Below are 13,018 nucleotides of genomic sequence, written 5' to 3' on the forward strand. Positions count from 1 at the left end.
CACTGTCAGCTCTCCTTTTCCCCAAGAACACTGGCCTCTGACAGTACAATCAGGATTCCCTTCTCTACAGTGTTGTGAACCCCTTCACAGGGATCTTCCAGGAAGGCCTGGCCAACCGTTCACACAGCAGCTGGTGGTTGTAACCAGACTCCTCCTCCGCCACCAGCATGCTGCCCACCCCACATCTCCCCAACTCCTGTCCACATGCACTCCTCCCCCCCAGCATCTCCTTCTCCTGCCCAGATCTGTTGGGGGGAGACTGTGGGCCTCCTGGGCAGCGGCCGAATGACACATAGTTGACTTGATTCATGTCATGATGCCTCTTCCCTAGTACTGGTTATAAGCAGCAGTATCCCTGTGGTCCTGTCTATACCTCTTTGAATGACTCTCACCATGGCCACCAGCTGCTCCTGGTCCTCACTCTTCCCCAGATGCTCAGCCCCTCCCCCTGCAGCGCTGCCACCACCTGGTCCATGTTCTGCTGCTTCTGGCTGCTGACCACCACGTGGGCCCTTTCCTGGGCCAGACGCCGGGCGACGGTGAAGCCGACCCTGCAGGAGAGATGGAGAACATGTGACGAGCAGCCTACGGCTGAGCCCTTCCTTTCTTGCTGCATCTCTAGCCCTAAGGCCCCGGGCGACTTTCCTACTATCCCAGAGCAGCTAACCTTGTGCCCTGCTTGTGGATGATCAGAGGACCAGAAGAGAGTCAAGAGGGAACATTTCCTTTCACGGGTGTGTTGGACCGCCTGCCTGTGTATGTCAGATCTGGGCTTCACCTCCTACTCAAACTACTACAGTAGCAACAGCTTCTCAATACCTCAAGGCTTTGGTTTGCTTTGCAGCCGCAACCTGAGAGTTTGTTGTCTCAGGTCTGTGAAACCACTGAGCACCACCAGCAGGCAACTTAGAAGCATGGGGCATAACTCCACACAGGGCAACTCTTGACCCATGGAGGAAGCAGCGAATGGCTGAATTGTCCCCTGTCTTTCCCTGATGGATGCTCTGAGATGCATTTCCTAAGTTTCCTGGAGGACCTGTGGAATCTAGCACGCAGCGGCCAGGAGCGGTGGCCAGCTCCACGACCGGCGTGTGCTGGCTTTCTCTCCTTTCCTGCTTCCGTCTCCTGTCCCTCCTTGTTTCTCCTTAGGGTCACATTCCCGAATAAACTTCAACCTGCTAGGCTCTGCTTTGTGGGGATGAAGCGAAGACGATGAGGTCAACAAAATCCAGAGACTCCCACAATTCCCAGGCCCCCCAAATGTTCTCGCACCCATTTGTGGAGTCTGTGACCACGGCGACTTCATTGGTCAGTTTGGCATTACCACTGGCTCCCCTGCTGGTGCTCCTCCTGGACAGTGAGGCCGCAGGGGACAGGAGGCCCCTCCAAGCTCGGGTCAGGGGCTAAACATAGTGGTCTCTGTTTGGTCTTCCTCTCGGTGAACTTGGTCTAGGGAGGTTTCTGGAAAGGTAATCACAGTTCTGACCAGCAGTGTCTCTGAGTAAGGAGCTGAAGTAACATCTCCCTGGTTGGGCTAGAACTGGGGTGGTCCGGGAATCACCCCAGGAAGCTCAGCCTAGAGCTGCTCTTCTAGTCCTTCTAATGGTTTCCTGAACACAGACTTTCCCAGATGAAATCTTTTCTGTTTAAACTAACTGGAGTGGTTTCTGCTGTATAGAATCAAATCCCGACATATACACCCATAGCTTCAAAAATTACTTATTCACTGAGACCCCTAGGATAACGAACATTTACTTCGCAGGCTTGCTGTGAGGGTGAGGACCAAGCAAGTTAAGGTGTGAAAAGTCTTTGTAAAGTGTCTAAAATATAAGCAGCTCTGTAGTTTCTTCTTTTAAAAAAAAATTATTTATTCGTTTTGGCTGTGCCGGATCTTAGTTGCGGCACGACAGGCAGGATCTTCATTGTGGCATGTGGACTCTCAGTTGCGGCATGCATGTGGGATCTATTTCCCTGACCAGGAATTGGCCCCGGGCCCCCTGCATTGGGAGCGTGGAGTCTTACCCACTGGACCAGGGAAGTCTTATGAGGATTGCTGTGTGTTTCATCATTCTATCCCTGGAGAGACCTCTGGCCTCCCGCCTCTGGATGCACCTCACCCCTGCTTACAATGCCTTGCCAGGCTGCTTTCCATCCCCCAGACTTATCTTTGTTTTTAGTGCATTAAGGGAATCCTTTCTGACCCCTAAAGCTGGTTTATTGTCTCTTCATGTGACCTAGCGCCCCTATGTTTATTCCTCTTCTAGCATTTATCTCACTAACTCTAAGTGACTGTGCTGCATTTATCACTTTTAACAAGGTGCCCACCACCTAGTAATTGCTTAATAGATACTTGTTAAAGGAATGAAAAGAATGAACGGAGATTTGGCTGCAGGGAAATAGTGATGTTGTAGCGGGGCCCCACTAGACCCATGGGTTAATTTCCTCAGTCACACTCTTCCCCGATGCTGTCCAGTGGTGTCAGTTGAGCTCTGGTCTGGAAACATTTACTTTCAAGTAGCCATTCTTGGTTTTTAAGTGCTCAGGCTTTAAATGGCTTCAGGACTTGTGTGCACAGGGAACTTGTGTTTTCCTGATATTTAGGATTCTGACCCGCTGCTCAAATCTCCACAAATCTGTAGCTAAGAACAGATTTACATAAAACCAATTCCCTTATTTACGCACTTAAACTTAGTAAATCTTAGGCAAATATCAAAGCAGATAAGGCTTTCGAAGCAAACTATATACACAAATTCATAACCTTTTTGTCTCAGAAACTTAGCTCCTATGGTTCCTATTCATTCATTATGGTTCCTTACCTCCCCAGTAGCCAAGGATTCAAAATAGAAGGGTTTCCTTGTCCTCCTACTTAGCTTTTGGTCAGTGTCACTCCAGGTAGTTTATTCTTAAATCTCTGGGGCTTTATCTTGTCCACGGACAGAATCATTTCTCAGTCGTTTTGACAAGGAAGAGTCTGCCTGGGGGAAGCAAAAGGCTAAGCATTTCTTTTTTTCCTCTCTCTCTGCTCCTCTGCTCCCATCACATCTTTCTTTATTTTGGAAAAAAGATGCAGAATCTATGAGTGTACTAGTTTCTTCATTCTTTCAACAAACACTTAATAGGAACCTACTAGTGGTCCTGGGCATACAGAATACAAAGATGATTCTATCATAGTTTTAGTCTTGGTACGCAAAGCTCTTATACTCCGAACGGTGCCTGCAGACAAAAAATGGTTATTACCCACTGTGTTAGGAGATAAATATGATTAACACAGATTTATGGGGGCAAAAGGGAAAGAGGGGTATTTCACCTAACCTTGGGGTTGGAGTGGTTAGAGAAAATATCCTGGGGAAGACAATATCAGAGTGGACTCAGGAAAGGGAGCTTCTATTATTGTTATTATTATTTTAAAGGATGCGTGCTTTTTGGAAAAGGGTATATGTTCACTGTAAAATTTTTTTTTTAAATATTTGAGAAGATTCATGAGGAAAAATCAGGGAAAAGTTGCAAAAGGCTTCAAAGTGGATCTGACTTTGAAATGGATTGGGTGTCTTCAGTGGAAAACCAGGCTTTGTCTAGTACACTCATCCAGGTGATGTGATCCTGTGGGGTCACTGCACCTTTCATTGCCTTTGAGCTATTTACAACTCATGAGTTATAGAAAACTGGTAGCAGTGTAAATGATGCCTATCTGTAGATGCAAATAAATGTTATCTGGAGGAGAGTCAATTGGTTTCCCTCCCCCACTGTGGAAGAAATCAACTTTGCATCTATTAAGCAAATTTATTTTAGTCTTCCTTATGGTCTCTCTCTATCTGTGGTTCTTTGAATTTACTTTTAAATCACTTATAATATCTTAGTGGTTCCTTTCATGAATTATTGAGTTAAATAAAAATTTTGGTACTTGTTCACTTTATATTTGTATGACAGTCATGACTTTATCTTTAAAAAAAAATCCTTCAACAGAAGAAAGTAAAAATTTGATGTCAAGTTAAACATTGTTTGTTTAAACAATTCCCCTTGTTACCTCTCTAGGTATCCATTCTCATATAATACTCATGTATTCAGTTTTGCAGAAAGGGATTACAGTACTCATGGCTTTTCTTCCTTCCTTTCTTTTCCTTTTTCTCTCTTTCTTTCTTTCTCTTTCTTTCTTTCTGCCTTCCTTCCTTCCTTCCTTCTCCTCTCTTTCTTTCTTATAATTTCCTTAGCTGATTCTTTTTTTTGTTGTTTTTTCTTTTTTCCTTTTTGGCTGCACCATGCGGCATGTGGGATCTTAGTTCCCCAACCAGGGATCGAACCTGCAATCCCTCCATTGGAAGCATAGAGTCTTAACTACTGTAACAGCAGGGAAGTCCTTCTTAGCTAATTCTTAAAAGATGAATGAATTAAGGAGTTTGGGAACATGGGAGGGCACACCGAGCAAAGAAGGTAGCATGAGTCAAGGCAAGAAGAGAAAAGCACAGTGGGAGAAACTACAAAGAGTTTGGTATTCCTGGAACATCCTGTGTGAAGTGGGGATGGGCTGGAGATGAGGCTAGAGAATTAGTCAAGAGCCAGATGGTGGCAATTATTGAATGCTGAGACACAGAGCCTGGGCTTTATCTAGAGGGCAGACGGAAACATTGAAATTTAATAAGAAAGTTGAAAGGGTTAGATATTGACATGGTTAGATTTTTGCCTTAAGAGAAAACTTCTGTGTGTGTGTGTGTGTGTGTGTGTGTGTGTGTGTGTGCGCGCGCGCGCGCACACACGCGCTCCTGCACAATTTGATCTGGCAGCTAGGAGATTATTATAGCAGGAGGTATAGTATACAGGATATACTAAGCTCCTATCTCAATCAAATACTATCAGGAAATAGATGTCATAGCCAAATCGGATAAATTAAAGAGAGTTTCAAGAAGGGACTATTTTCAGAGGCAAGGTGTAGTAAAGGCGCAGGGATTGTGCAGTACCCTGGAGTTAGCAACAATGGAGTCAGCAACAGCTCCCATCCAGGCCTGAAGGGACAAGGAGAGGAAGTGGGTAACCTCAAGAAATAGAGAGCTAGAGGGCTGTCCATCGGGAGCCGTGACCTCTGGTCAAGTGTCTTGGCAAGCCCGAGTCACCCTTGCAGGAGGGAGCCAAGGGAGCGAATCCTACAACCTCATTCCTTTCCCTTCCCTGACCTACTATTACCATTACCTGCTATGGTGCTCTCCATTGACAGAACCTTTTGGGAAGCCAGATGCAATCTGTACAGGGCAGGTACAGACCGTCTCCAAAAGCATGGAGCAGAGTGGAGGCATGGAGGGCATGATCGTGTTGAGGAGGAAAAAAATATCCTCTACCCTCGTAGGTTCTTTTTGGCTGATGTATTCATTAAACTGACATAAGACAGATTAACAGGAGGAAAACAAATGTAACTTCATACTTATGGGAGCCTCACGTAGACATGAGAGGGTCAAAGAAAGTCAGGCAATCGAGCTAAGGAGAAAGAGGGTAGGGGTCTGGGCTTCCAAGTGAAGGAAGAAAATTCATTGGAAGATGGGACGAGCAAATGTTTGGTAAATAAGTGGTTGCCATGCCATGCAGGGACATCGGATGTAGAGAGGACTTTGATCTCCAAGCTCTGCCAAGCCCTCCACCAGCTCCCCAAACCTGGCCCATATTCTCTGTGGGTGTCTTTGGTAATAGTTCTCTTTCTGGACCATACCCTCTATCTAAGTTGTTTTAGGCAGTTGAAGGGGGAGATAAAAAGCTCTTCCTCAGTCTTTTGGGCTTTGATTATCTTCAGGTCAAATAATCCACATGCCAAAGTGGCATGTTTTGAGGAAGCTCATTCTGAATCCCTTCAATATCCAGCCCAGGGCCTGAACTAGTTAGAAAGTGTACAGATGTAGAGGAGAAGTGAGATTGGAAAATATTTATTAATTAAAATTATATTAATAAGTTACACTGGGAGCAGGAGGAACTAGAAATGAGGTCCGGTTTTCTGGCTTGGGCACCTGAGTGGGCAGTTGTACTTGAAATGTGAACTTGGTGTTGACCCATCATATCGATGACGTAATGTTAATTGTACCTGATGAACAGGAAGCAGTAAACACTCTGGATGTCCTGGTAAAACATATGTGTCTCAGGTGGTAGGAGATAAACCCTACAAAGATCCAGAGAACTGTCACATGGTGGGTTTTAGGATTCTAGTGGTTTGAGGCATTTGAAAGTATACCTGGTTAACCACTTTGTAGACAGAAAAATGGCCTGTGTTAAAGATATTGTGTGAATTTTTTCCACACCAACAACCCATCTTCCAATTTTCTGACATCAACTGGACATTCTATAATTCAATTCAATTCTAGTACAACTACTCAGAGTTCGTGCAGACCACACAAATTAAGGGCTCAGTTCCATAAACATGTCCCTACTTCAGACACCAGTCAAGGTCCTGGGGGCCACGGATACTTCTGACCAAATTGTGGGTTCCTGTGACCCCTTTCTTAGGTTCAATAATTTGCTAGCATGACTCACAGAACTCAGGAAAACGTTTCACCTATGTTTGGTAGTTTATTATAGGGGATATAACTCGGGAACGGCCAAATGGAAAAATGCAGAGAGCAAGGTGTGGAGGTGGTTGGTGCAGAGCACCCAGGCGCCCTCTGGGCATGTCACCCTCCCAGCACTTCGGTGTGGTCACCAAAATCTGGAAGCCCTCCAAACCTCTTTGTTTAGGGTTTTTATGGAGGTTTCATTATGTAGGCATGATTGATTACATCATTAGCTATCGGTGATTGAATTCGATCTACACCTGCTCCCCTTTCCCCAGAAGCTGGGAGGCTGGGGCTTAAAGTTCCAACCCTCTAATAATGGCTTGGTCTTTCTGGTGAGCAGTCCCTATCCTGAAGCTCTGTAGGGGCCCCCAGCCACCAGTTATCTCACTAGTTCCACTGGGAACTGGGGACAGAAACAAATAGCTATTTTTTATTTTACCACAGATACCCATGGACTTCTGGGCAGTCACAGATGGCTTGGCTGGTTGGCCTAGAAAGAGTGCAATATTAGGAAATCAGGGACAAGAATGCTTGGAGAATAGACATGTGGATGGACTTATGGGAGAGAGCACAACGTATATGGGTCATTACATCACACATTAATACCCTCCAGTGAGCATCTGCTGCAGGGATGACACTACTCAACGAAGTGGACAGGATGACTTGGCCAGTAGATGTCAGCTAGCCTCTGTCCTAGGCCTCATCAGTATTTGCACAATGGGTCCATGAATAGAGTAGCCACAGTGTTAAGTATGGAGGTGATGCATGGACTCAACAGGATAGACTCCCTTTCACTGAGGCTTCTATATCTACTGCTGCTGCTAAATGTCCAGTGCTGGGTTGTGACCCATGCTGGACTGTCAATATGGTACCATTCCTGGAGGTGACCTCATGAAAAGGTAGGGTACCTGATACCTAATGGGCAGAGAGGAATTGTCTGGAATTCAGGGGATCCACTGGGGCATCTTTTGGTGTTCCCATACTTTATGTTAGCCATGAACAGGCAATTGCAGTGATGATGGCCTGGCAAAGGGAAGTGTGGGCTCAGGCTCACTGAGAATAAAGTTCTGAGTCACCTCCTCAGGCAAACAACCCTTTTTATGTTAAACTGTGATGCTTATTAGACATCCAGATGGAGATGTAAAGTAGGCAGTTACGTGCACAAGTCTGGAGGTGGGGAGGGGTCCAGATTAGAGGTATATATTTAGCAGTCATCACATAGGCTGGATGAGTCTACCTAGTGGGTAGAGGGACTGGACTTTGTGCCATACCAATGTTTATAGGACATGACATTTCCATCTTTTTTGCAGAGGTGACAGGTAGGAGGAAAACCAGGCATTTGGCATCCTCAAAGTCAAGTGAAGATAGCATCTCTGGAGAAGAGTTATCAGCTGTATCAAGTGCTGCTGATAGTTGAAGTAAAAGGAGGACTGAGCCCTGACCACTGGATTTTGCAATATGGAATTTACTGGTGACCTTGACAAGAGAGGTTTTAGAACATGATTAGAGTGGATTCAATAGAGAAGACAAAGATAAAAATAAGAGACAGTAGGTACAGACAACACTTTCAAGGAGTTTTGTTGTTAAAAAAAATAAAAAAGCAAGCAGAGAAGTAGGGCAATTGCCAGATGGGGAAGATGACTAAGAGGGGAGAAAAATCAACACATCCATAAACTGCTGTGGATGATCTCAGTGGTCCAGGATAGAGGGTAAGATTATCAATGTAGGAGAGAGAGTAGATCACAGGAGGAATATCCTTGAATAGGCAGGAGAAGATGGGACCTAGAACACAAGGAGAGGGTTGACTTTTAGCTAAGAGCACCTATAATTCACCCGGAGTGAGAGGAGAGAAGATAGAGTAAACAGCAAGAAGTGTGCTGGGGGCTTGTGGAAGGTCTCTCCCACTGCCTAATTTTCTCCCGGAGAAGTGAAGGGAGGTCATCAGCTGAGAGTGAAGTGCTGGAGCTTTGAGGAGAAGAGAGAATGAAACAGTTGTCAGGAGAGCGGGAGAGCACATGGAACTAGAGTATGATGACGTGCAGCATTAAGGGCTCATTGAAGATTGGTTAGTGATCATGGCCCTGGATTATGTATTTCATGATGCAACTTGAGAAAATAAACTTTAACTCGTTTTAACTTATTTAACTTTCTGATAAATTCATATTGACTCTGGAGAAGTCATTTGAAATTTTTATTCATGGCTTTTATTTAATATATCTTGAAATTTTGGTAGTATTGGAAAACAGTCTAAGGAGACCAGTGTCACTAAACAGTTCAGCTTCATTCGTCCAAAGGTGATTTTTTCCTAGCTAATGACACAACCTAGGCATTGAGTATTGAGAAGAACTGAAAAGTGTTTATGCTTAAACACTTCGAAATGCTTAGTTTCAGCATTGATTATTTTGTATCAATGCTATTTTTGCTTTGCTCCTATAGAACTCTCCCCCGTATGTGTTCCTTGTTAAGAGCCGAGGTGAAGAAAGGTCCTTAAATGAAAATTGTCCCCACATGCACCGCCCCTGACAATATATCTGAATTCAGAACATCCCAATACAGGCTAAAGCACTTAATATCTAATACCAGGCTACACTCTTAACAAAATTAAGTATAAAATAGAGAAAGATAAGAAGCCCTAAGGCATTAAAATATTAAATGAAGCATCCCGGAAACAAGTATGTAGAATAGTCTTTGTTGGCAACTGAGAGGTTTTTTCATTCTGAGCCAATACATCATAGTAGAATAATATAACTTTCTTCTCTTTTTGAGCTTGGCGAAGGGTAAGGTGAGGTAGGAAAGGATATTTTACATAACCTTGAACACAGTTACTTTCTCAGGCAGATCATTTTTAGAAAGGACTACATCTAGAAGTTGAATGGAAATTGATTTCTTTCTTAAAAACACAAATTTATTGAAGTATATTTTACATATAAAAATTAAGTATGCCATTGAATGATTCTCAGTAACTTTGCCAAGTGGTGCAACAATCTCACTAAGACATTCTTAGAATATTTTCATCATTCCAATAAGACCATGCAAGCCCTTTACAGTTAATTTCATCCTTACGCCCAGCACCAGGCCACCACTGACCTACTTTCTGCCTCTATAAATTTTATAAATTTGCCTTTTCTGAAGCTTTCACATAAATGAGAAATTTGATTTCTTAAAAAATATGTATGCCTACTTGGAAAATCTTTGCATATATATTGTTCTACAGCATTCTCTTGCCAAAGGGGTGGGACACTTGTCTCAGGCACATGGGGTTTTGGGAAGAATATACATCTATATAAAATATTCTATATAGGGACTTCCCTGGTGGCTCAGTGGTTAAGAATCTGTCTGCCAATGCAAGGGACATGGGTTCAATCCCTGATTCAGGAAGATCCCACATGCCGAGGAGCAACTAAGCCCTTGTGCCACAAGTACTGAGCTGTATGCCACAACTACTAAAGCCTGTGAGCCTAGAGCCCGTGCTCTGCCACAAAAGAAGCCACCACAATGAGAAACTCGAGTACCACAATGAGTAGCCCGCGCTCGCCACAACTAGAGAAAGCCTGTGCATAGCAACGAAAACCCAACGCAGCCATAAGTAAATAAATAAATAATCTTAAAAAAATATTCTATATTTATTTGGCTGCACCAGGTCTTAGTTGTGGCACACAGGATCTTTAGTTGTGGCACATGAATTCTTAGTTGCGGCATGCATGTGGGATCTAGTTCCCTGACCAGGGATGCAACCCAGGCCCCCTGCATTGGGAGCGTGAAGTCTTAACCACTGGACCATCAGGGAAGTCCCTATACATACGTTTCTTACGTCGGTGGTGGGTCCCAGGAGCTTTGCTCAATGCCTGGAGATAATCCCAGCTATAGTAATAGCTCTCAACGTTGTGCAGGTCCTTGGGTGTTTGGGCTGCTGCCACTCCTCTCTGTGCTTTAGGTCAGGCCATTCCTTTCTCCTCCTCCCAGGACATACCCACGAGATCTCCATGGCCTCTTTCCAGCCTACACTTTGTTGAGTCATCAAAGCCCCAGATGTTCCTATTAAAAAGACACCAAATCACGTTCTGTCCATCACATAGGGCCTCTTGAACACCTTTCCTTATTGCAGCGAACAGTGACCTCTGTGACTTTCTATAGCACTATACTTGTCTGCTTCCAGGATGCCGGTTGTTTTTCTTGTATTTTATGTTAACCATTATTCATTCAGTTGTCCAAGTCAGAAACCTCAGAGTCAGACATGATTCTTCCTCTCACATCTTCCACATCCACCTGTCACCAAGTCCTGCCAATATTATATCTGCTCTATTTAAGTTGATGTTCTCCCCAACCCGCTGTTGCTATATTTTATTGAGGTGGTCGTGTATTTTGCCTGGAGTGTAGCTCTAGCTTCTTTTCTGCTGTTACTTCCAAACGAAGCTGGGATGATCTTTCCAAGGTGAAAATCTGATCAAGTCCATTTCATTGCTAAAATTCAACAATGGCTGTCCATTGACTTGGCTTCTTGTACTAGGCTTTTGTTGATTTGTCTCTGACTTCTCTCCCTAGCTTCATTTCCCTTTTCCTTCACAAGCTCCTTTTACTAAAAACATAACACTTTCCCTGTATTTCTTTTTTTTAATAATTAATTAATTAATTGGCTGCGTTGGGTCTTCGTTGCTACACACAGGCTTTCTCTAATTGCAGTGAACAGGGGCTACTCTTCATTGTGGTGTGCAGGCTCCTCATTGCGGTGGCTTCTCAAATTGCAAAGCACAGGCTCTAGGCACTCAGGCTTCAGTAGTTGTGGCGCACGAGCTTAGTTGCTCCATGGCACGTGGGATCTTCTTGGAGCAGGGATTGAACCTGTGTCCTCTGCATTGGCAGGTGGATTCTTAACCACTGCGCCACAAGGGAGGCTCTCCCCGTATTTCTATACTTATATCCTCATCATCTGGATTGTTCCCCCTCCTTCCTCAAGACTCAGCACAGGCTCTGGAGGCAATTACGTCTGCAGGGGAGACTTCTTGGATACACCTATTTGGTCTCTCCAGCCAAACTCTATATCTCAGCCCTGTGCCTCCTCCTACCCGCAACCAGGCTGATAGTACCTTAAGGGCAGAGTCAATATTTTATACTTCTCCAGAGTCAGATTTGCATTTATTGTTTGGAGTTCTTTAAAAAAAGATGATGTCTCTCTTCTCTGTCGATGCATTGGGCCTCTTATGGCATCATGAGGCTTGTGTGTTGAGACCCAGAGAGCCAAAGCCTGAGATTCAGCTGGAGAAAGCGGGCGTGTGGCCAAGCTGATGTTGTTTTCTGTTACAATCAGCCTCTTTCTTCCTAAGAGGGTCCAACAGCCTTTTTTTTTGAGTATTTACTGTTATCAAACTCAGGTTCATTAGGTGTTTTCATCTTTATAAAATTCCATTGAGGCATTGATAGGTGATACTATCTCCATTTACACATAGGGAAACTGGGTCATAGAGAAGTTAAAAAACTTGCTCAACCACATATAATCATTCTTTATCAGTCGTAGGATTTGTCTTCAAGCCCGGTGCTCTTAACTTCTAAGATATCTATCTATATCTATACATTTATGTGTGTGTGTGTGCGTTTTATGGGTTCAGTAATGAAATAGATCAAATGTTGTGAGCTTAAACTCAAACAATTTTGCATCCTGACCCAACACATCTATAGACATACGAGGGTGTCTAAATGTGGGCTGAAGATGGGAACCAAGGCAACTGTGGAGCCTCTTTCCCAGTCCTGCCTTCACGTGGGCCTCCCTAAGCTCAGCCTGGGCTGCCCCTTAAGGGTTCGCTGGCCTACCCTTTTCCTGGTGTCCATTCCTAATTCCTTCATATAGGAATTATACCAGGATTAATTATGTTCTTTTTCAAATATTGCATGTCTAAGTCTTGTTAGCAAGATACAGGATTCCACAGCCAGTTTTAGAGTCAGGCTTAAGTATACCTAGACAATCCTTCTATATCGGGCAGTTTCTTGCCAAAGTACGCCTAGTATAGTTTGGCTTTTCTGGCTATGAGTCCACATATGCTTTTTTGTTATTTGTTTGTTTGTTTGCTTTGGCTGCACAGAATGAGGAATCTTTGTTCTCCGACCATGGATTGAAACTGTACCCCCTGTAGATGAAGCACAGAGCCCTAATAACCAGACTGCCAGGCAATTCCCCACATATGATTTCGAGAGGAAAAGTGATTTGCATCCTTGATGGGTAACTGGCATTAGAACCTGCTCTTGCAAGTATTTGTTTATCTTTTTGATCATTTTGTTCAGAACAAATAATAGTATGTCTCAGGTCATGAAGGTATAACTCAGTGTTCCTGCCCCAAGAAAGAACCAGTTTGTCCCATCTTCAGGCAGAGGACTCCTAGGAATATCATATAAAATTATCTATAAGTATATAATTATATTTATACATATACATGTACATATATACGTAATATATACATATATACACATACATACACTGTAATGGTTTATTTAGCAGTTCTCAT

The 13,018-nt window shown here is 43.8% G+C and overlaps 1 pseudogene; it reads right to left on the minus strand.

The window, feature by feature from the left end:
* Positions 1-13,018, minus strand: part of LOC130844579 (dehydrogenase/reductase SDR family member 2, mitochondrial-like) — a 135,111-nt pseudogene that overhangs the window by 8,839 nt on the left and 113,254 nt on the right.

This window comes from Hippopotamus amphibius, chromosome 2 (genome assembly GCF_030028045.1).
Source record: "Hippopotamus amphibius kiboko isolate mHipAmp2 chromosome 2, mHipAmp2.hap2, whole genome shotgun sequence".
NCBI classification, from domain to species: Eukaryota; Metazoa; Chordata; class Mammalia; order Artiodactyla; family Hippopotamidae; genus Hippopotamus; species Hippopotamus amphibius.